The sequence below is a fragment of the Quercus lobata genome, chromosome 11 (genome assembly GCF_001633185.2).
Source record: "Quercus lobata isolate SW786 chromosome 11, ValleyOak3.0 Primary Assembly, whole genome shotgun sequence".
Classification (NCBI taxonomy): domain Eukaryota; kingdom Viridiplantae; phylum Streptophyta; class Magnoliopsida; order Fagales; family Fagaceae; genus Quercus; species Quercus lobata.
The window spans coordinates 17,519,075-17,543,228 of record NC_044914.1 but is presented as its reverse complement, the minus strand read 5'-3'; the positions used below and the strand labels follow the sequence as shown (position 1 = coordinate 17,543,228).

General features: G+C 34.2%; 1 long non-coding RNA gene and 1 pseudogene across 1 annotated transcript; both read left to right on the top strand.

The window, feature by feature from the left end:
• The window catches only part of LOC115966495, a 30,019-nt pseudogene extending 9,355 nt beyond the window's left edge, over nt 1–20,664 (top strand).
• Nucleotides 3,996–5,493, top strand: LOC115966273. The gene is made up of 2 exons (XR_004086378.1): nt 3,996–4,075; nt 5,069–5,493. It is a non-coding gene; the product is annotated as an uncharacterized LOC115966273 (long non-coding RNA).
• Nucleotides 20,665–24,154: the final 3,490 nt, after the last annotated feature.

The following is a 24,154-nucleotide window of genomic DNA, read 5'->3' as shown; positions in this document are numbered from 1 at the left end:
AGTTAACAATGGAATCAAATTTTCAATAACTAGGCTTACAACACTTTCTGCCATTTTCCCTTCGTTCTTGAAACACTGCCCATAATTAATTGCATATAAACCAATAAGTTACCAATGTTACAGAAATAAAATCATATTCAACAGTAAATGGGGGGGAAAATTGGCTTTGTTTCACAATTAATATTATCTTGTGAGCAGGAAGGTCAAGGTCCTTGCTTTCAATAACTGTCCAAATTTGGTGCTCACTAAAAGAAAAACCTCGTGCAAGATCACACCTGCAATAAAATCGAAGAATTGTTGCCTGAAGCTAGCAAACTACTTCTATAACAATAAATCAATAGGAAACGCAAACATTACACACGAAAATATCTGTCAACTGATTGTTGTAAGCTAAATGGTCCACCTCTTCGTATGCTTTGAACTGAAACCCAGATTCTTTGTAATGGGCAAAGAAATGTATATCATTATAAACAGTGGTACTCTCAACAAATCTCTTCTTTCTCATGTTAATTTAGATGTTTTGAACCTGCTTAGAGCCTTCTAATATCTTTTTTTCTTTTTTCTTTTTTTCCTTTTTTTTTTTTTTTTTGTGCGCGTGTTGGGGGTGGGGGGGGGGGGGAGGCGGGCGGCGCGTTTGGCTAAGTTAAGGGTAATTGTCCCCTAGATCTTTATAGCTATACAAGTTTTGGCCACGTTCACTACAAAACGCGGGGGCCTTGGGCCGCGTTTTTTAAGCCGTGGCTATAAAAAACGCGGCCCAAGATAGACTGAAGCCGCGTTTCATAAAAACGGGGCCATAGACAGGCTCTTAGGCCGCGTTTTTTAAGCGGGGCCATAGATGGGTTCTTAGGCTGCGTTTATTTGAGCTAAAAACGCGGCCTAAGGACCTCCGTACTTTATATTAGTTCAAACTTTTTTTTTTCTTTTCCTTAACTGTGGCCGCATTTTAAAAACGGGGCCATAGACGGGTTCTTAGGCCGCGTTTTTTTGAGTTAAAAACGCGGCCTAAGGACCTTCGTATTTTATTTTTTGGCAATTTTTTTTTTCTTTTCCTTAACTGTGGCCGCATTTTAAAAACGGGGCCATAGACGGGTTCTTAGGCCGCGTTTTTTAAGCGTGGCCATAGACAGGTTCTTAGGCCGCGTTTTTTTGAGTTAAAAACGCGGTCTAAGGACCTTCGTATTTTATTTTTTGGCAATTTTTTTTTTCTTTTCCTTAACTGTGGCCGCATTTTAAAAACGGGGCCATAGACGGGTTCTTAGGCCGCGTTTCTTAAGCGTGGCCATAGACAGGTTCTTAGGCCGCGTTTTTTTGAGTTAAAAACGCGGCCTAAGGAACTTCGTATTTTATTTTTTGGTAATTTTTTTTTCTTTTCCTTAACTGTGGCCGCATTTTAAAAATGGGGCCATAGAGGGGTTTTTAGGCCACGTTTTTTTGAGCTAAAAACGTGGCCTAAAGACCTCGTACTTTATTCAATAGTAATAGCACACCAAAAAGAAACCCAAAGCCACAACACATTTCAAACCCAGAGCCATTTCGGTCCAAAAAAAAAAAAAAAAAAAAAAAAACACAAACCACAAACACCGTCGCCGTTGAGCTCAGCCGTCGCCGATGAAGCTCAACGGCGACGCCGAGACTCCAACCCACACCGATCGCGACGCTGAAGCGTCGCGATCGGCGTCGATCGCCAGCGCTGAAGCGTCGCGATCGACGCCGGTCGCCAACGCTCGGCGTCGATCGCCAACGGCGACGCCCAAGCGTCGCGATCAGCGTCGATCGACCACGCTTGCCGCGCCGATCGACGTCGATCGCCACGCTTGAGCGCCGCCGTTGGCGGTCGACGTCGATCGCGACGCTTCAGGGCCGCCGTTGTCGATCGCGACGCTTCAGGGCCGCCGTTGTCGCACGACGCTTCAGGGCTGCCGTTGGCCTACTGAGTTTCTAGAACCTTTTCATCTCCTCTATTTCTCTGGTTAGTATCTCTTGCCGTTGTTTTTGGTATCGATGAATTTTGTTGGGGAATCAGGGTTTGATTGAAGCTAAAGGGAGTTTGATTGGATGGGTTTTAGTTCAAATCTTATGGTTTTTGACTGGTTTTGGATGGGGGAATGAGGAGTTTTAGAATAATTTAATTTGGTTTTCATGAGTTTTTTGTTAGGGAATAAATCGTTGGGTTGTCTGTTGGTATTTTTATATTTGTTTTATCACTGTTGATTTTTCCTTTGATTAAAGGTTTTGATGGGATTTGCTTTTAATTTGGGGTTCAATTGGAATTTCAATTGGTTTTGAAGTGCTTGAGCTTATATTTGGGTGGGAGAATAGGGATTGGTTGGATCTTATATTGGTGAACAAGCTGGATAATGTTCTGGTTATGTAAAATCTGATGAGATTTTGTTTAATATATGTAATTTTTGATGAATGACTTTGCTCAGGGAACTATGGTTTGTTTGGAACCTCCAACAGTGTTATAGCTGTATATTGTTTTTGTAACATCAATACTTTTCTATTGTTTTAGTTCATTTACTTTTGTTTTGATAGGTTTTGGGTGGATTGTCTATTGTTGTTCTAGCAGGATGTTGTTTGGGGCATTGTAGAGGTTTTGATGGAATTTAGTTTAATTAGATTGGTTTTTTAGTGTTTTATCTCAGCTTCTATGATTTTGAAGGATTTGGTTAGGTTTATCGGTTTTTTAGCTGGAAATTTTTTTCCGTCTTTGTAGAGGTTTCTATGGAATTTTCTTTAAATATGGTCCAGTTGTATCGGTTTTAGTTCATCTGCTATGGCTTCAATGGATTTTGATTTGGAGTTCAGGTTTGGTTGGATCATCTATTCATGGTTTTATTTTATTTTTCAAAATTGTTTTAGTTACATTGAAGGTTTTAGTGGAATTTACTTGAATTTAGAGTTTGATCAGATTGGTTACTGGTGATTTAGTTGGATTGGTTATATTGAATGCATAGGTTTGCTCTTATTACGCTTGTCCTTAAAAAAAGATCAGATCAAAACAACTTGCTTTTACTGAAGTTCTCTAATCATGGATTTGCTATGCAAATTGTTTAACATTTTACTGATTTGGAATTGCTCTGGTGTTAGTTCTTGGTATTATTGGTGTTTATAAGGTACGTATTTATTGTTTTGTGATATTTATCCTACTATTATTGGTATTATTGGTATTATTGTTTGGTGTTTAAAAACAAGGATTTCATTTGAGGAGAGTTACATTGATAAGAATTTGATGATTTATTTGACAGTGAATGTCTTTCTTCAGCATTGTGCTGAAGAAAAAAAGGCTATAGGGAAAAAAAAAAAAGAAAAAAAGGGCTATAGCCGCGTTTTTAAACGCGGCTAAAAATATGTCCTATAGCCACATTTAAAAAATGCGGCTATAGTTGTCACCTATAGCCACGTTTTAAACGCAGCCATTAGTCCGATCCTATAGCCACGTTTTAAACGCGGCCATAGATCCTGGTCTTAGGCCACGTTTTAAACGCGGCCATAGGTCCTGGTCTTAGGCCACGTTTTAAGCGCGGCTATAGAATTTGGTCTTGGGCTGCGGTTAAAAAGTGTGGCCATAGGACCGTCAGTCCTATAGTCACAGGTTTTAGGCCACACTAGAAAGCGTGGCCTAAAAAAACGCGGCTATAGGCTATAGCCACGTTTTTTTGATATATAGCCGCGTTTTAAAAACGCGGCCATAGAACCTTTTTTTTGTAGTGGTTGGTTGTTAATGTAAATTGCAAGACGTAAAGGCGTATATTATAGTCTATAGTATGACTTGCCTTATTTTCTTTTATAATATTGGTTAAACTAGTCATTACATAATATAATGTATGGTATGAGAGAATATATATATATATATATATATATATATAGACTACACAAAACTTAACATTTGTAATCCTGAAAATAGAAGTGCTCAATACTAGCAGGCCAATGGTTATGAAATTTGTATTTCACATATCCACATGATTTAACTAATTTGATTATTGATTGCTGGCAATTACCAGAGAGACTTTAGCAGATCTTAATTGAACACATATACCGAGAAGCTACTGGATTTGCGACTTACATACAGGTTGGCTGCTGTAGAAAATGACCAATAGGAAAGATACTTTTTCATACCTGCTCAATGATGTTTACTTTTGCTTAGTTATATATTATATATAGAAAGTAATGTTTATTATACATAAATTATTTTACACAGTTTTACTTATACCCAAAAAATAATAGTGACTTCAAGTCACAATTTGGAATAACTTCTATATAATTTTCGGAAATTTATATAACCATGATTACTGATTAGTACATGACCATTTGAGTTATTATTAAAAAAATCTTCATAGGTTATAAAAATAATATAAACTACATTTCTTTTGAATTTCTAGAATTTCTTGGTAGTTTAATGTTTATAAGAGCAGTATTTTTAAAACAGGTAGAATTTCTAAAATAGATTTTTACGTAGAGTTGTTAGTTAATTCAAAGACTTATAGTGTGCTGCATTATATAAAGAGGAAAACTGAAAAAAAAAAAAAAAAAAAAAAAAAAAGTGTGTTCACTTGGCGCAAACACAAACCTATAGAATAGAATTCTAATTATATGGTATATTATATATATTTTGTTAGCTCAGCCATTGTGACATTTATTATGAAAACTATTGTATTTGTGGCATTACTTAGTTGTCAATAGATATTAGACACTTATTATGGTTGTTTTTGCATATGAAATTATATATTCAAAGAAAATATAATGTACTAAGATCTTAATAAAGGGTATTATTATTATTATTATTGTGAATATTTTTTTTTGTTGGATATTATAATTATTATCATCAGTGTATAATAAATTGGGGAGGGTGTTGAAAGTGAAATTTTCTATTTGCTGTTTTGCATTGTTATTCCTTATGTAGTCAAGATATATACTTAATGGTTTATATGACACGTTATATCTATACATGAATTTCACTTTCAACACCCTCCCCAATTTATTATACAGTGATGATTAATTGTTTCTATGAAGTAAAAGAATTTTGTATCTATTAATTAACATGTTTCTTACATATCTTTCATAGGTGATGTTCTCAAAGATTTGAAATTATAGGCAGAGGCATGAAGTTCACTAAAACTTCCAGTCACTGTGCAAGAAAATCCAGACACCTCTCAAAAGCCATTCACCTTCATTTTCTATCATTTTGCCTTGGTACCCACCCAATTCCCATGCCTCTCCTTTGTTCTGTTTACTATCTTTCTTAATTTGATGCATACTTGCATCTTTGTCAGTCTTTTTTTTTAAATTGTTTTTTTCTTTTAATTATATAAATTAAGATTTGTATCATAGGGCCGTATCTGAGACATATGTAGCCGTATCATACAAATTTTTAAAATACATTTGTAAAACAAACACAGTTGGGACATACCCAACGTGCAATATTGTATTGGAAAGGGAAGTGGTATTATATTTGAATGGGTGAATATCTCGCTCTTGATATTGCATGAAGAGACGCCTGAGTGTGTGTATGTGTGTGTGTGTGTGTGTGTATGCAACTTCAACTTCCTCTGAATTGAATAAGCAGGGAAGTATCCAAATATAGATATTATCACTTCATACATCTTCTCTTTTGACTAACTTATTTCATAAATGAAATAAATTTTCATAAATTAATTTAATTTGAACCCTTCATACAACTTCCTTCTTGACTAACGTTTTCCATAAATTAAATCAACTTTAAACTCCATAACAAAATGTGACAAGCGACTCCTAACAAGTAATCCCTAATTACATGGATGCATTAGGTTCTTTCCCGCTAATATAGAATCAACAAATCATATCGATTTGTTTGTAACAATTAACTTAGACCAACTCTTTGAACCTCAAAGAAGTGGGCAACAGTTTCACTTATTTTGGAAATTGAATATCACCATACATAGCATTTAGTATATGTGCTCTATTACAATTTTATAGAAAATCAATTCAGTAAGCAAGATAACCTTTTTCTATTCTATTTTGTCATTAACCCAAAATGGGTTTCCTGAAAATGAGTTCCAATGAAATAACAATTAATGAATCTTGTTGAGGTCAGCAGTGACATAGTATGTAGTTGTAGATTTATCTTACAAATTAAAATAAAAGTACTCATATTTGGTGTGTAATGTAATATATACATCTTACATGTGTACATTTTACATGTGTACATGATTGTACTACATTGTGTACACGTGGTCCAATCTTCTACAATTTTAAGCATTCTTGAGTTTCATTTTTACTTCGTAATAGGGGTTTCAAGCAGGAAGACACTGTGCCATTTGTGATTTTTCATCTTCCACAGCTTGTTGAAGATAAGGTAGCCTTCTTTTCATTACTTGCCTTGTGGGAAATGCACGTAGATGGGTAATATTTGATTACAATTAAAATTTATTCCCTAATCTAGCTGTACTAGCCCTATAGTCGCGTTTCTTATAAATGTAGCTAAAACCCACCACATATACCAGTGTTTTTAAAAACGTAGCTATAGATACCCTTTGTAATAAGTTATAAGTTTCACATGATCATAGCTGCATTCGTTTTGATTGTCTTGTTTGTATGTTAAAAATACGACTATAGTTACAATAAGAAACTTTAAATCACCCAACACAGTCAACCTTTCTATTTAATTTATAAATTTGGAAGATTCACAACACAAAATCTTAATTTTGTTGTATAATTTAATAGGCATAACAAAAACATTATGATACATTACTCTTAATGAAAATAGTTATTACATTTGCGTTAATGCTACATGTATGTTGTGACTTGTGAGGAATGCACAACCATGTTAACAACTTGTTTGTAATTTATGAAAATGAAAACACTTCATATTTCCTATATATGTCAGTAAATGCTTTCTTCCTCTTTCCATAATAACAGTTATTAATATTTGTGTAAATGTCATATTTACATATGCAAGTGGAAGTAGTATAATAATAATGAATAATTTTAGGTTCAATCACCACTATTGAATCTAGAGGGTTATTCGGCACATATTGAGAAACATACAAACAGAAAAATGATTTTAGCTTAGATTATCACATGTAGCTCACAACTTCTTTGTTGGAAATACTTATCTTGGTATTCTGGAGGTTATAATTATTACAATTACATGCATATGTGATTTGTTAATATCTTATTCCAACAATTATGCTTAAAATATTCCAAACATATCACATTAAGTTATGCTTCATTTAGTGTTACTATTTAGAAAATTGAAAGTATAGGTTATTCTTGATGTAGTGATATATATGTTCTATGAAAATCTATGCATAGTTGGGTATGTTTGTTCTTTAGAAATCACCTATAGGTCTCAGATCACCTATGAATCTAATTTGCTGATTTACTGGCTATGCATTACCAAATGTTGTTGTAGGTCAGATATTGTTTATCTTGTATAGCAATGGATAAAAGTTGGATGAAGAAGCAGAGGGGTTCAATGGAATATATTGAAGGTGTACTTAAATTTGTGGAATTTGCATCAAAACATGCAAGCGATGGGAAATTCTTTTGTCCTTGTACCAAATGTGTGAATATGAATTTGGTACTGCCAGGGGTGGCACGTGAACATCTCTGGAGTAAGGGGATGCTTCAAAATTACACACTTTGGAAATGGTATGGGGAATCGATGGCTGCGCCAACTGCCACTGAATGTGGGAGTAGTCATGTCCAAGAGTCCCTAGAACAATACGGTGACTTTCGTGGGATGTTGCATGATTTGTGCCCCACGCATGGAATGCCACCTGAACCAATGGACGAAGGTGAAACTGTGCAACAACCGGCTCAAGGTCCAGATGATGGTACACAAAAGTTTTACAAAATGATAGATGATGTGGACAAACCTTTATATGCTGGGTGTACAAAATTTAGCATATTCTCAGCCATCGTTGTGTTGTTCCAGTTGAAGACTCTTTGTGGTTGGACGAACAAGTCATTTACTATGTTGCTTCAACTCTTGATGGATATGCTCCCTTCTGACGCTAAGTTGCCCAAGGACCATTATGAGGCTAAGAAAATAGTCCGAGATTTGGGTTTGGGTTATGAGAAGATCCATGCTTGTCCCAATGATTGTATGCTATTTTCGAAGGAGAATGTTAACCTCGAGGCGTGTCCTTGTTGCAAAGAAAGTAGGTGGAAACCGAATAAGGCATCTGTTACAAGTAATAATGCCTCACTTAGTAAGGGAAAGAAGAAAGCTGCAAAGATCCTACGATGGTTCCCCCTAAAGCCAAGATTGCAGTGACTGTTTTTGTCACCCGACCTGACTAGTTCTATGAAATGGCATGCTAATGGTCGTACAGATGATGAGGTAATGCGGCATCCTGCTAACTCGATGCATGGAAAATGTTTGACACTACGCATTTACAGTTCTCGTCTGAGCCTCGTAATGTCAAACTTAGATTAGCTGCAGATGGGTTCAACCCCTTCGGAATGCTGAGTACTACTCACAGCACTTGGCCTGTCATGCTAGTCCCTTACAATCTCCCGCCTTGGTTGTGCATGAAAAGGTCATCTTTGATTCTATCACTAGTTATTCTTGGTCCTAAATCGCCAAGGATTGCAATAGATGTGTATTTGCAACCCTTAGTAGAAAAACTGAGGGAATTATGGGATGTTGGAGTAGAAGCGTACGATGCATCTTCAAAAAATGTATTCCAATTGCATGCAGCATTGATGTGGACTGTACATGATTTTCCTGCATACGCAGATGTGTTGGGTTGGAGTACGAAGGGTAAGTTTGCGTGTTCTTGTTGTGCCTCAGAGACCGACTCAAAATATTTAAAAAATGGCCGCAAATTCTGTTACATGGGACATAGGCGATGGTTGGGTAATGACCACGAATTTCGGAAAGAAGATAATTTATTTGATGGATTTACTGATATGTGAGTGGCTCCTATGCCACCAGTTGCATCACACATAATTGTGGACACTGAAACTTTACTTACACGTTGTCTGGGAAAGAAATGTCGAGAAAAATACAACAAAAGAAAGAGAGGTGAGCAAACTAGTGTGTTTGGAAGAAGAGAAGTATTTTTTTCACATTGCCTTATTGGAAGGATCACAGGTTGCGACACAATCTTGATGTGATGCATATAGAGAAGAATGTGATGGACAATATACTTGGTACTTTGCTGAACGTGAAGGATTGGACAAAGGACAATTACAAGGCACGCCTTGACTTGGCGGAAATGGGAATAAGGAGAGAACTCCACCTACAGCAAAAAGGCGATGATTAGTATATGATACCGCCCGCGTGTTTTCATATGACTGCATTGGAGAAAGATGGTTTCTTGCAAGTTTTACGAGATGTAAAAGTACCCGATGGATATGCTTCTAACATCTCTCGCCGTGTCAACCTCAAAGAACGTAAGATTTCTGGTTTAAAGAGTCACGATAATCACATCCTAATGCAACAACTCCTAATTGCTTTACGAGGATCTTTGCCATCGCATGTTATTAGGCCTTTGATAAAGTTAGCTTGTTTCTTTAGGAAAATTTGTTCAAAAACCCTTACGGTGTTTGATATTGTGAGTGTCGAGGCAGACATTGTATTGATGTTGTGTGAATTGGAAAAGATATTTCCTCCATCTTTCTTCACTGTGATGGTATATTTGATCATGCACTTGGCTACTGAAGCCAAGATTGGTGGTCCAGTTCAGTATCATTGGATGTACCCCATTGAGAGGTAAGTCATAGGTAATACATGTACAATATAAGGTTTCATGTGTGCTTTGTAATAGCTAGTGTCAATTACTAACCTTGTCATGCGCATTATAGGTACCTCTCACGCCTTAAGTCTTATGTAAGAAATAGGGCTGCTCCTAAAAGGGTGTATTGCCGAAGGATACATAGTGGAAGAATGTTTAACATTTTGTTCACGGTATATGGAATGAGTTGAAACTATATTCTCACGACCCACAAGGACGATGGAGGAGTCAACAGGGGCAGTTTCAAGTGTGGCATTAGACAATAGGGAGTTGACCCAAGCTCATCACTATGTGCTATTCAATTCCGAGAACATTTACCAGTTTCGTGAGTAAGTACTATGGACATCAATATAATTGCACGACAATCCAATGTGCGCTATGTGTATTAACACTAATACAATTGCCATCTCATGTAGGATGCACAAAAGTTTGACAAAGGACGAACTTCAGAAGGGCCATTGTCGTGTATCGAATGCTACTATTCATAAGCACCACATGGAGAACTTTTGTGGCTAGTTTAGATGTCACGTACATGTCATATATTCAATTTCTTAACCTTACAACTTTCCCATAAGTAGAATGAAGGTACTAATTAGAGTCAGTTAATTTGTTTGATTATATTAGGTGATGTCAATGACTGCTGCTGATAGGGAAAGAACTGGACTTGCTGATACACTTGTCACGCTTTCCAAAAGGCCATATACTTCAATAAATCAGCTGAAACATTATGTCATAAATGGGTTAAAATTTAGGAGTTCAAATGTCGAGGGAAATAGAAAAACGCAAAATAGTGGAGTTAGTGTTGCCCCTGAAGGTGGCAATACGTACTATGGTGTGTTTACAGATATTATTAAGTTGAATTATTCTGGCAATATCAAACATATGTTATTCAAGTGTAAATGGGTTGATGATCAAAATAGGAGGGAATATAAGATTGATGAGTTTGGGTTTCCTATGGTGAATTTTACTCATTCCGTACATGATGGGGAGGAAATGGTGCATGAACCATGTGTTGGCATCTCAAGCTACACAAGTTTTTTATGTTGAAGGTACAAGACAGAAAGATTGGTATGTTGTCGTTAAAACGAAAGCCAGAGATGTATTTGATGCAGGTATTGGGCGCTATTGTGATGAGGATGACACGGATGAGTTTCTTGAGAACATCTCGTACTCTGTCACTAGTCCTGATGTTGGTAGGGATGACTTTCGTTGGGGTCGAGATGATGTGGAGGGAATGACAATTGATGCCTCTATCATTGGCCCAAGAGATCTTCGTGAAATGGACGACTTGGATGAGTGTGAGTTCATTGATGATGACTCCAACGATGAAGATGACAACGAAATCGATTACACTGATGATGAGTAGTGTAATAAGATATTGTTGTGGTATGCGTAATTGTGTTATAGTTATTATTGAAATTGTAAGTTCTCATTTGTAAAGGCATATTGCGTGCAAAGTTTGACAATGTTGCATATATATGTGCAAACTGTTATTTTGTCAAAATTGTTAGAAAATAAAAGTTTGAACATATAATCACTAATAACATAGACATATCTTTCCGATTTGTTCAGGGCTCTGGAGTCACTATGACTCTGGGTATGACTTGAAAAGCACAACCTAGAAGGATATAGACGTTTGAAAGGGTTGTTATTGTGAATTCCTCCCTATGAGTCTATGACCCTATCCTCTTTCACATTTTCCCTACGGATGTCAATTTGTAATTGGATTTTAGGACTTATACATAGAAGTCTATTGGCACTTGCTACAATAAAAATTTAGGTTCACCAAACATAAGATGACACTTAAATATATATGATATGGATTTGGATTAATCCATACCATCATTCTCCTTCAATATTTTGTTTACTTTTTTGAAAAAATTATCTTTTACTCAACTTGTTCACGGCACTCCCAATATGGTATATACAATGCGAATATATACTAATATATAGAATGTAGATATATACTGTTTCTTGTGTTTTTTTTTTTTTTTTTGATGGAAGACGATTACATTAAAACATAAGCAATTACAAAAGGGGAAGGACACAGCCCTTTTTCATTTAAAATGAGATGGTCTATTTTTTACATGTTAAAGTTGTGATGAGAGAGAGAGAGAGAGAGAGAGAGAGAGAGAGAGAGATTAATGTGATTAGGCCTATGACAAAAGTTCTTGATGGCTACATATTTGTTGTTTAAGTATATTTCTTATAATAAACGTAATACATGGTTTATATACTAGGTATAACCTTGATGATTAACCAAAGACTAAGTGGAAGTTAGTGTGCTTGTTATATACGTACAATGCCATACATCAACTTACAATAGGTTTTAGACCTCTAACACCAAAATATCTCTAACATTGCATTTTCAAATTTTATTAATTCACATATTTAAAGTTGAATGTAGTATCACATTATTTAGTTTGTTGTTATTTGTTGGTATACAACATCAAGAGTAAAATTGAATAAGATAATAAATAAAAGAGTGAGAGGATTAAAAAATAATGATACAGGACAAAATTGAAAATGGATCGATAATTCTCATGTTAATTTGAGATAGTAGAAAAGGAGAAGGACAGTATGAAAAAGAAATAATTTATTTATTCATATTTGGACTCACTATTTATGAAATAAGAGTATTCTCGAGTTAAATAGATGGAGTGTTCCCTATTAAGGTGTTCAAGAATGGAAGGTTTGATATAGCCTTAATCAAGAAAAATGAAGTCATCGCATGATGATGTATGTAGTATGTACATGATTTAATTGTGATTGAGCATGACTAATATGTGATTAAGCTAACTCAAACAAAGTGGGCAGTGTGAAAATAATTTTAATAGGAAATTAATAGGCTAAAATTAAACTTACTTCATTTAGATAACAAAGTTGCTACAAACGAGACTAAATCTTTATCTATACTAAAAGAGAAAATTGTAGGGAAAAACATTCAACATGGTTTTGGTATGGGGTTGACTTGTCTTTTTTTTTTTTTTTTTTTTTTTTTTTTGTTGAAATGAAGACTCTAGTTATACTTGTGTCTTTGTTATAGGATATATGTGTCCTCATGACTTAAGAATCGGATTGATACTCATATATAATTATTAGGTGAAACTGTTACTTCTTCATGTAGTTGCATATATATGTTACAACTGTTATTTTTTCATGTTGTTAAGAAATAATAGTTTTAACATACATAATTTTCTTTAATACAGTTAACAATTATTGGCTGTGCTTGTTAACCAGTTTTCCTCTTTATGTTGTAAAAGGTGTTGGACGCAAGAATGAGGAGGAAATGTCAGTTGCAACTTGTTTACGTTGGGCAAGGATCATCATAGTCACGACAACGGGTGGAGGTAGCTGATGAGGAACCCCACATTTCTGAGGACACAAGACCGGTGGCAACACCGGTGGCAAGTGATGATGATGAGACATTGGCTCCAGGTATTGGTCATGTTTTCGAATGTAAGGTTTGATGTTTATTATTGAATGCATGCTTAGATCAATTCTAATACCTATAGGAATTCATTTTGTTCACTAATTTAATATTGTAGGATTTATGTTTTGCAATTTCAATTATGAGTTGTTGGTTTACAAAAACTAATAATATAATTAAAATATCTAAATAATTGAGTATATTCTGCTGACTTTGGTCCATTTCGTCCATTCATTTCCTTTGGGTCCAATTCAGTAGATTTTGGTCTATTTGGTCCAATTTGGTCTGCTAAGTCCATTCATTTCTGGTCAGTCCATTTTGGTCCTACAGTGTCTACCTCAGTCCTTTAGGTCCACTATGGTCCATTCGATCACTTCAGTCCAATTTCACGGCATTGGTTTTTCAATTGGGATTTTTCTGACATGTTATATACTTGACTCTAAGCCAACTATATACGGTAAAGTATAACCAGGACATTCCCTCTGTATTTCCAAATTAACAAAGTGTAGAAAAATGCAAAACCTTGGTTATCAACTCCAAGTATGTAGGATCTATTCCATCTTCGGTATCATTCTATCCTAAGAGAGATTAAAAAAATAAAGTGTCCCTTTCTTATAGATTATAGTTATACTTGCTTAAATAAGCTAGCCATTTCCAATTACCAGTCAACTTTAGGAAATTGGTAAACAAAGTTGCTGAAGTTGAATGAATTCCATCACCATCAGATTGCTTAAAAGTAAAGGACAAATAATAAATTTGAAACTAGAATTTCTTTTACTTGTAAGATGAATATCTATAGAAGCAATAAGTTACATTACTTTGAGAACAAGCAACTACTTTTTTATCATACCGTGAACCAATTTAAGAGGGAAGTCATTTTTTGCATGCAAAAGGTTTTTCTTTTTCTTTTTTTAAGATAAGTCATCCTCGTATTTTAACAAAAAAAAAAAGTAAAAAGTTCACATTCAATCGTTGTTCTAATTTCATCCACTTTGGTCCACTCCGTCCACTTTCATCCATTCAGTGTACTTAAGAATGATCAAAGATAAGATCGGGTTGAAATTATATATTCTAAATCCAAATTTATTAAGGATAAATGAAGGCAACCCAAACGAAGCATGGTTGCTCGTCTTTTCAAAAGCTATGTAAGTGGGTTACATGAATGTGTGGGAGAAAGGCCTAAATTTACTCATGTTTTGTTTAAATGAAATCATAAACCTTTTATTATTTACATTGGTAGATGCATTATTTTTGCGCGGTGTGATATTTTTCACTAGTTCTAAGCTTTGTTAAATCAATCCTAATATTGCTGGTCTTGTAGATACAGATGATTTTGTTCAAACCCAAACACCAGTACAAAATCCAGCACCGGAACAAAATGCAGCATCAGAAAATAGGCCTGGAAAACGTGGGAAAACAAGGTTGGCTGACATATAGGCAATGACTGGTGAGTACAAAATTCAGTTGCCGTTAAATGATGAAGGCCAACTGATTGGCGATGAGGGGATTTTGTTCATTCGGTGGTTGGGCTCGTTTTGCGAGAATGGCCTATTATGCCCGCTTTCGCCTGCTGGGTGGCCAAGTGTCCCTCACAAGTTTAAAAATGATTGTTGGACGGAGATTGAGGCAGTATGAAAATGAAATATTAGTTATTTTTCTTTACACCTATTGTCCTAATTAAATGTCATATTCAGTCATTGTTCTAATTAAAATACTACATTTTGCTAACTCCACTTTTGCATTTCAGCAACGGTATATAATTGATCCCACTATTGTCAAACCACCCAATCAAATTGGATGGGCAATGAGTCAACTAGGCGAACTGAGGAGAAATCGCAGGACCAAGTTGAAGAAGGATCACAAAAAACCTGGGCTGTCACGTGAATAGGTATTGGCTAGTGAACCGCTTGGGGTTATCACAGCGCACTGGAAGGAGATGGTTGACTATTGGTTCAATGAAAAAACTGAGGTACTGCTACTTTCTTCGTCGATCTCATGTTCATGGTAATTTAGTCAAGAGATGTTTTGTTTTTTTTTTTTTTTTTTATGGTAATGTGGTTGCAGACATTAAGTATCAAAAACAAGGCGAGTCGAGACAAATAGAAAGACATAGCAAGATGTGGTGCCAAAAGTCTTGCTCAAATTTCTGCTCAAATGGTAATAAATAAACTTAGAATTCATAAATGCCTACATGATGTCCCCTGATATTTTGAGGTGCTATTTACGAAGTGAACCTCATTTCATATGTTTTAGGAATAAGGATAAGTTAGTTAAATAATAGGTTTTTTTGTAAGTAAAAAATGGAATACATAACATTATGCATCCTTTTAATATATAGAGATGACTTTGTTAATCCTCTTAATATATAGATATTAAGCGGCCACTTCAGGAGAGTAATTTCCATTGCTAACATGATCCCAGCTGAATTATGCATGTCTATAAATATTCAATATCACCCAAACATGATTAAATGACAATCACACAAGCTTGTTATTCATTATAGCGACTAGATGCTTAAAAACAATGAAATAAAAAGGGATTTATAGAATAGGATTTAAAACTAAGGGGAAGCTTTGGAATTGATGAAGGATTATTTATTTGGAAATTATCTAAATTGATTTGGGAGAGAGTTTGGGTGATAATTTTATGGAATAGGAATAACAAATTTTCTCTTACATACCATTGACTCATTGTCCTTTATATATATATATATATTTTTTTTTTTCTATGAAAGTCATGAGGTACAAATTATGCACAGTTGGTTACTACGTAGTTCATGAAGACCATTTTGCTTGTTCTTGATACAAATGAGAAGTTTCTGTAACGTACTTTCTAAATTGACCAACTTTGGATCATTTGTTACTATGATAAAAAAAAAAAAAAAAAAAAAAAAAAAAAAAAAACAGTGTTCCATAACATTTGGATTGCCTGTCTTTGTTTTATGTATGTACCGGAAGAGAAAGTCTAGCAAAGTTTGCTTGTGCACTAGTTCAACCTAGAATTTAAATTTTGATGCCCACTAGCTCACATGATAGATTATGCGTATGTGGTTTTTTTAATGGTGTTGGATTAGAAGGAACTAGCCAGTCTTATAGTAACTGCATTTTCTGAGTTAAAATTCATACAAGGTGACTTTTTTTGTGAGATGTTATATATAATTGTAATATTTTAAGGCTGAATGTTACAGTTTTTCACCTAGTGTAGATCAAAGAAAAATTATGGTTACCAAATATAAAATGTAGTCTTACATCGTCATTTCGTAGAAACCATCATATGTCCCCTTAAAATCTTGACGTGCTTGTGTAGGATGTAATCGTAAACAACTATCGTAGCTACAACTTAGTAAAATATGGAGAACATAATCTTCATGTTATCTAATTATCCAAGACAACTAAATTTAGTTTTAAATAAAATTCTATATGAGAAAAAAAAAAGGGAAATTCCTATAGTTGATGTCATTGATGTTAAGGTGATTATTCATCCATTTGACTTCAAATCGTTGCTATATACAAACAAAAGCTTGTTTTCATTATAGCTAACTGTTTAGGACAAATGGAACATTTGCCAGAGAAGATGTCAAGAAGGATAGTGATTCAAATGGGAAGTTTTGTATGTTTATTTTTTGTCATCCTTGGTGCACATATTTTCCAGCAAATCATCAAACATAACATTGGATTAGTTGCAAATCATAGAGAAACATGCCTAGTTTACTAAGTCCGAACATTTTAGATCACCCATGGGTAATTTTAGATGCGCATCTCAATCTTATCTCAAATAGAGTGTTATTATAGAAAGTCTATGATGGTTGTTTTCTAACTCTCCATGTCATTTTTATTTTTAATCTCTTCATTTAACAATCCCATGTGTATTTGGAAGGTAGCTAAATCCTCTCATTTTCTTACTACTCTCTCAGCTTTATCTTTATTTGACTAACTTTGTTATGTTATGTTATCACTGATTGTGGACCTGTGTTAATTGTGGCATAACAACTTAAATAGTTAGTGTTTATTGTAATTATATTTGTTCATGATATAGGCGAAAGATAAAGAGGCGGCAGTCGAACGCGCGGATGTATTTCAAAAAGTATACCACACGAAAGATGGGGTTGCTTTTAGTGGCCGTGTGCAAGATCAGATGGTAAGGACAACTTAATCGAATTGAATTTTATTGTATTTTGTGTTTGTATTAATTATGGTGTGTAATATGTTGTTTGGTTCTTGTGGGAAAACAGGATAGGATGACAGTACTTTTGAATGAACAGGACATACGACTACACAAAGAGATTGGTAATGGAATCCTCTGGTCCAACGACGATGCATATGCTCGGGTGATGGGTCGTCCAGAGTGCCCAGGTCATGTACGTGGGGTAGGCTTTGGGATCACCCCATCAGGAAGAAGTGCCAGAAATGCATCATAGTTTACCTCGACTAGTACTCCATCGTCAAGCAGAACTCACGAAAGGATGTCAGAGTTGGAGACGAGTCATGAAGAGCTTAGGGAGGCACTAGCTAAATCTAGGGAGGAACTAGCAATTTGTAGGGGGGAAGTAGCTCAATCCAAGGCGAGGCATAGGGAGGAACTAGCTCAATCTGAGGCAAGGCACCAAGCACGGATGGCCGAAATGATGGCATCGATGAAAACCATGTTTGCTTCACTTAGCCAAGGGATACATAATTTAGGTCCTTCTCAGGTACTAAACAAATGTTATTTAGCCAAAAACTTAATATTTTGCACACGCATTGTTATGTGATATTAATACGATGCCTTTAATATATTCTAGGATGACAGTGCTTGATGGGAATGAAACTGTGAATCCTGAGATAAAACAAAATTCCTCTAAAAATTTCTCTACAAACAGTAGCCTTCATATATACATACCATGCTATGATGGATAAACTATGAACCTCAGTAGTCAGTACAGGAGGAAAGAAAATTTCTGTAAGTGACTATTTTATAAAATCTCATAATGCAATTGTTTTAATGTAAGATAAGTTGATTCAAGACGCATTTCAAAGGTGTATATTAGCATCGCATTCTTATTTGTCACATGAAACATGAAGAACACGGTTTCTTGGCATATTCACATCTAGATCTCCATGACTAGACACATTCAAAATACATAAAGGAACAAAACAATTTAAATTATCAATGTCTATAATGTATTGCTGAACTTGATTGAATTTGACTAGGTTGATTTAACAAATAGTTGAACTATTGCGTAGGCTTCCTCTCATGTTACTCTTTGTATATTTTTTTTTGATCCAAATGAGCTCTCCCTCATAACATTATTCTCCCAAATTGCTCCATTGTGAGGCCTTTTGATACAAATGTGCATCCAAGCATTGCCGAATTACAATTTCAAATTCATGTTTAGAGTATTATGTATTGCAAGCAAAAATTTGGCAAATTTAACTCCCGCCAGAATAATTTGTGTAGTTTTACCATGAAGTGGACAACAAAGCAAACTGGTTCCTGCCTGTGGCTGTTTGAGAGCAATTTAGAATGTAAAAAATATCCTTTTGGTATATTTTTTGTGATGTACAAAAATCCTTGTGATGTAGGAATGCGGACTTGTTTATTTCCTTTGTGATGTTTATGGAACTTGTGATGTTTATTATGGAACTTATGATCTTCGGATGTAATGACGTTTATGGAACTTGTTTATTTCCCTTTGTGATGTTTATGGAACTTGTGATGTAGGAATGGGAACTTGTTTATTTTCCTTGTGATGTTTATGGAACTTGTGATCTTGGGATGTTCAGTTTATGGAACTTTTTTATTTTTTGTTTGATGTTTATGGAACTTGTGATGTAGGAATGAGAACTTGTGAAATTCCCTTGTGATGTTTGTGGAACTTGTGATCTTGGGATGTTCAGTTTATGGAACTTGTTTATTTTCTTTTTGATATTTATGAAACTTGTGATGTAGGAATGAGAACTTGTTTAATTCCCTTGTGATGTTTGTGGAACTTGTGATATTGGGATGTAATAAGTTGTGAAAGCAGGGAGTTGTTGTAGAACTTGTGATTCTTGGGATGTGTTGTGAAAGCAGGGAGTTGTGTGTATAGCAAGAAGTTGAGAAAGTAGGGAAAAAAAAAGGAAGAAGCCAATAGCCGCGTTTTAAAAACGCGGCTATAAGTTGTTCAATGTCGCTGGGAAAACATCTATAGCTGCGGTCAAAACGCAGCTCAAACTGGGCCTATAGCAGCGTTTCTTGAAACGCAGCTATAGGTTTAGACCTGTAGCCACGTTTCTTAGAAATGCCACTATAGGTTAGGTTTGAGCTACGTTCAAAACGCAACTATAGACCCTTATTTAGCTGATTGAAAATACCTATAGCCGCGTTTTAAGAAACGCTACTATAGGTCCGAAGCCTTAGCCGCATTGATAAACGCGGCTATAGGTTTGGTCTACTGCTGCGTTTCCAAAAACGCAGCTATAGGGCCGAATCCTATAGCTGCGGTCAAAAAACGCAGCTATAGGTCTGGTTTTAGCCGCGGTTTGAAAAAACGCGGCTATAGGCTTTGAGTTGCAGACTTTAGGCCACGTTTATAAACACGGCCATAAGAAATGCGGCTAAAAGCCTATAGTCGCGTTTTTGGGGTCTTAAGCTACGTTTTTGAAACACAGCTTTAGACCCTTTTTTTTTGTAGTGATTGTGCACAGTTGGAGAAAAGAGGGGAAGAAAAGGATGCTTCTTTCGCTCAGGTTAGCATTCTTTGGGTCCGTTTGAATTGAACTTATTGTTGGTGAAACTGAAAACTGAAAACAATCTAGCAAAATAATTTTTAAATGTGTAAATAGTACCGTGTGACTCATTTTTAATATTTTTTAGTATGTAAACAGTGCTATGAACAGTAATAAACAGTGCATGAACAGTAATTTTTGTCCCTTGCATAGTGAACCCATATGAGGTTACTGTTCAGGCATGGAAAAAAAAAGGTGCAAAACGTGAAACGCAGAAATGCAGACTCAGTTCCCAAACACATACTTTATTCTCATAAAATTAAACTAGTTGCAAATAAAGTTTCGTATAGTATTTGCTTCACCAGTACTATCACACTTAACCGCTGCCAATGGTATTATCTTATGATTTCATCTAATGATATTTACTATCATGTTATATATTTTTTTTCAGTTCACACTTTCGGGTTTATTGAACGTCATAGATGGATAATGGTCGAGCAGTGGAGATGAACGAATTATTGTGTTCACCACCAATCATAAGGACCGGCTTGACAAGCTTGATCCTGCTTTGTTGCGCCCAGGCCGCATGGACATACACGTACCCTTGTTATATTGCACCATGGATGGGTTCAAGATGTTGGCTTCTACTTATCTTGATATCAATGAAGACCACCAACTCTATGGACAGATTGAAAGATTGTTTGAGAAAGCAGTGGTTAACCCAGCTGAAATTGCTGAGGAACTTTCAAGGACTGAAGATACCGATGTTGCTCTTAGAGGAGTCGTAAAACTTCTCGAGGAAAAAACAAAAAGGACTTGAGAATGCATTAAGGATGTGATGGGTTTATGGATGAAAAACATATGCAATAAGTATGGCTATGTATGAAATGTTATACTTCTCTATTATGTAGTATACAATCACAAAGACTCTAAACATATGCAATAAGAATGGCTATGTATGAAATATTATACTTCTCTATTATGTAGTATACAATCACAAAGACTCTATCATGTAGTACAATCTCTCTTTGAATGTGGAGATTAATTATATGTAATTCATTTGAACTTACTTTTTTCACTGCCATTATTTCCTTATATAGCATAAGTTTATTTTTGCACAATGTCTGGGTATACGGTTTACATGCTAACTTCTCAGGTTGTAGTTTAAAATTCCATTATCACATATATATCAAGGCTTGATTCAAATGTATTTTCAAAATAATTTTCAACTAGCTTGTTTTCAAAATTAGTTTTCAAAAAAGTGTTTTACAAGATTTTATAGAATTTTTACCCCTAAACATTGTTCACATGGAAATTTTTATCTCATAAAAAAGAATTTACAAAAATCCATGAAACTTTTTTGTCCTTTGAAAACAAAATTACTTTTTCCAAAATTCCTTTGAACCTTTTTTTTTTAAGGGAGGTTTCACCTCTTTGAAAAACAATTTCCTTATTCAAAATTATAAACTTCTCTTTCCCAAAATAACCGTGGAACTTCCCATTTTCAAAAATGGATCTTCAAAAATTAGTTTCCCTCGAAAATAAATCCAAAGAAACTATTTTCATTGACCAAAAATCCTCTTTTTCCAAAAATGGCAAAATGTTAAATAAAATGTTTAATTTTCATCTAAAAACTCCACTCAAAATATGTTTTTGATAAAACGAAGAGAAATGAATCAAGCATCTTTTTGAAAATACTATTTCCGAAAACTTGTTCTGCATTAAAAAACACATTTCCAAAATGATTTAAAAAAAATTGTGCGTAGTCTATGGCTTAAGCTTAAACTAACTGGGCCCATGGACTCTAAAATCAAGCTAACAAGATCCCCCAAATTTTATCCTTTTTTTTTCCCCTGTCCTTTTTGCTTGAGAAAATACATTGGAAAATTTATTGAAAATCTAAGGTCTTATAGGTAATTGTCTTTGTTTTCTTTTTTTTTTTTTAATTAAAAAAACAAATTTTTGGTGTTTTCAAAATAAGAAAAAAAAAACGTTTGGTTAGAAGAAAAGAAAAAAAACATTTTCCAAAATAAAAACTAAAAAAACAGAAAATTTGTTTGGTAATTCTTTTTGAAAAAGTCGATTTTTTTTTGGTAAAGTAATTATAACATTTTGTCTATTCATCATTTGCTTCAAAGTATTTAAAATCAATACAGATGGATGAATTATAAAATCAAATATTTTGTATATAACATTCAAGTCATAGACTAAAATTTTAATTTTAATTTTTTTCAACTCTCAGCCTTCTCTTTTTCTCTCTAAATGTGTTTGAGATTTTCTGTAATTACAAATCGATAGTTGAGAACTTGAGATTAAAAATTTCAAAATTCCTTTTTAACTTCAGCCCTTAAATAAATAAATAAAAATTTGACTTTCAACTTTTATCATTTTACTTTTATGTTTTACTTTGTAATTTCTCCCTCACATCTAATGATTAATTGCACGTTCTATTGCCAGATCACCGGATGTCAATCCGCGTGTTTGTATGCCAATTTTCCAAAAGCAAAAGACTTTGGCTGGAAAGGACAAGCTCATAATCGAGCATCTGACGGGACTGAATGCATTTATATATATATATAAATATATATATATATATATATATATATATATAAGCAATAAAGTTCAAATAATGGAGTTGTTTGATACATCATTTTAAATATATTTTTTTAATTTTTAAATAATATTATACATATTTTCATACACTTTTTCACCCACATATATTTTTATAAAAACTGAAAATTGTTATTTAAACCCACATCCCAAACTTGCTATTTCTTAGTTCTTTCAATGAAACTACCATTACATTGGAAAAAAAAAAAAAGAAAAAAAAAACTGATCTTTTGATTTGCAGCCAGAACATTCTTTTGCTTTTGAAAATTGGTGTTAAGCATGTTCTTTTTTGACTGGCTGAGAGGAAATTAGAGTGAAGACTAAAGACTGAAGACTGATGGTGTTTAGGGTTTGTTTGGATACAACTTATTTTGTTGAAAAATTAGTGTTCACTTTTTTTTTTTTTTTTAATAATTCTCGTTGAACTGTTTATGTCCATGAACAGTGCACTGGGTGTTGGTCTTAAAAAAAAAAAAGGAAAAAAAGAAAAGAAGCTGAAAACGCACAAACACAAGGAAATGTGAATGTGAACGCGGATCCACACCAACACTTAAGCGCGTCTTTTCTTGGCGACTAAGAAAGGGAAAATTTTCTTTTATTTTCTAACTTATATTACCCAACATCATAATATTCCATTCTATTTCATTTTATTGTAATATTTTGAGCATCTTTTAGCTATAAAGTGTTATTAGTTCACAACAAATCATAAGAGATTAGTGTTATTAGTTCAAATTTGAAGTTATTACTGAGATAACTTTTTTGCCCCAACAACAACAATCAGTAACAATTTATCACTTAAAATTTGTTGTGAAAATTTTATGGACATAGCATTTCTCCAACATTTTTTTTTTGACAATTTTTTTTTCAATGATTTCTATGTTTATTGGGTAGAAATCTATTTTATGCATTTTTATTCCAGATCAAATATAATGACATTTTTTTTTTTCAAATTCAGTTATTTTTATGCATGCACGGGATAGGAATCAATATATATATATATATATACACACACACACATACACATATCTAAAAGCTGAAACGTAGCATTTATTATTACCATGCTTCAGTTGAGCCACATCAGCGTTTACGTCATTATCATTTTTCTTTCTAATATTCTGTAAATGAGCATTTGACAGCATTAAATGCGTTTATATATAAAAGTAATAAAGTTCAAATAATAAGCTTGTTCTTTCGTAGTTCTTTCAATGAAACTGCTGTTACATGAAAAGGAAAAAAAAAAAAAGATTTTGATTTGCAGCTAGAACATTCTTTTGCTTTTGAAAATTGGTATTAAAGATCTGTTTGGATACAACTTATTTTGCTGAAAACTAAAAATTGAAAAAATAAATAAAAAATTTACTGTTCACTCTTTTTTTACTGTTCATATGCCTTGGTGCATTATTAATGTCCCATGAACAGTGCACCAGGCGCTAGTCTTTTTAAAAAAAAAACAAAAAAAAAAAAAAAGAAGGAAAGAAACGTAGATGCAAACATGGGAAGCGCAAAATGCACCCTAAGAGCATCCACATCAGTTGGTGGATAGTCTTCTATAATACCAAAACTCCTCCATTTTACAAATTTTGGTCAAAAAACCTCCCTCATCAGCTCATGTAAAATGGTTTAAAGTCTTCTAAAAATTTTCATGAGCTACAGTAACCGTGTAAATTTGCACGATTACTGTAGCTCTTCTATATATTTTT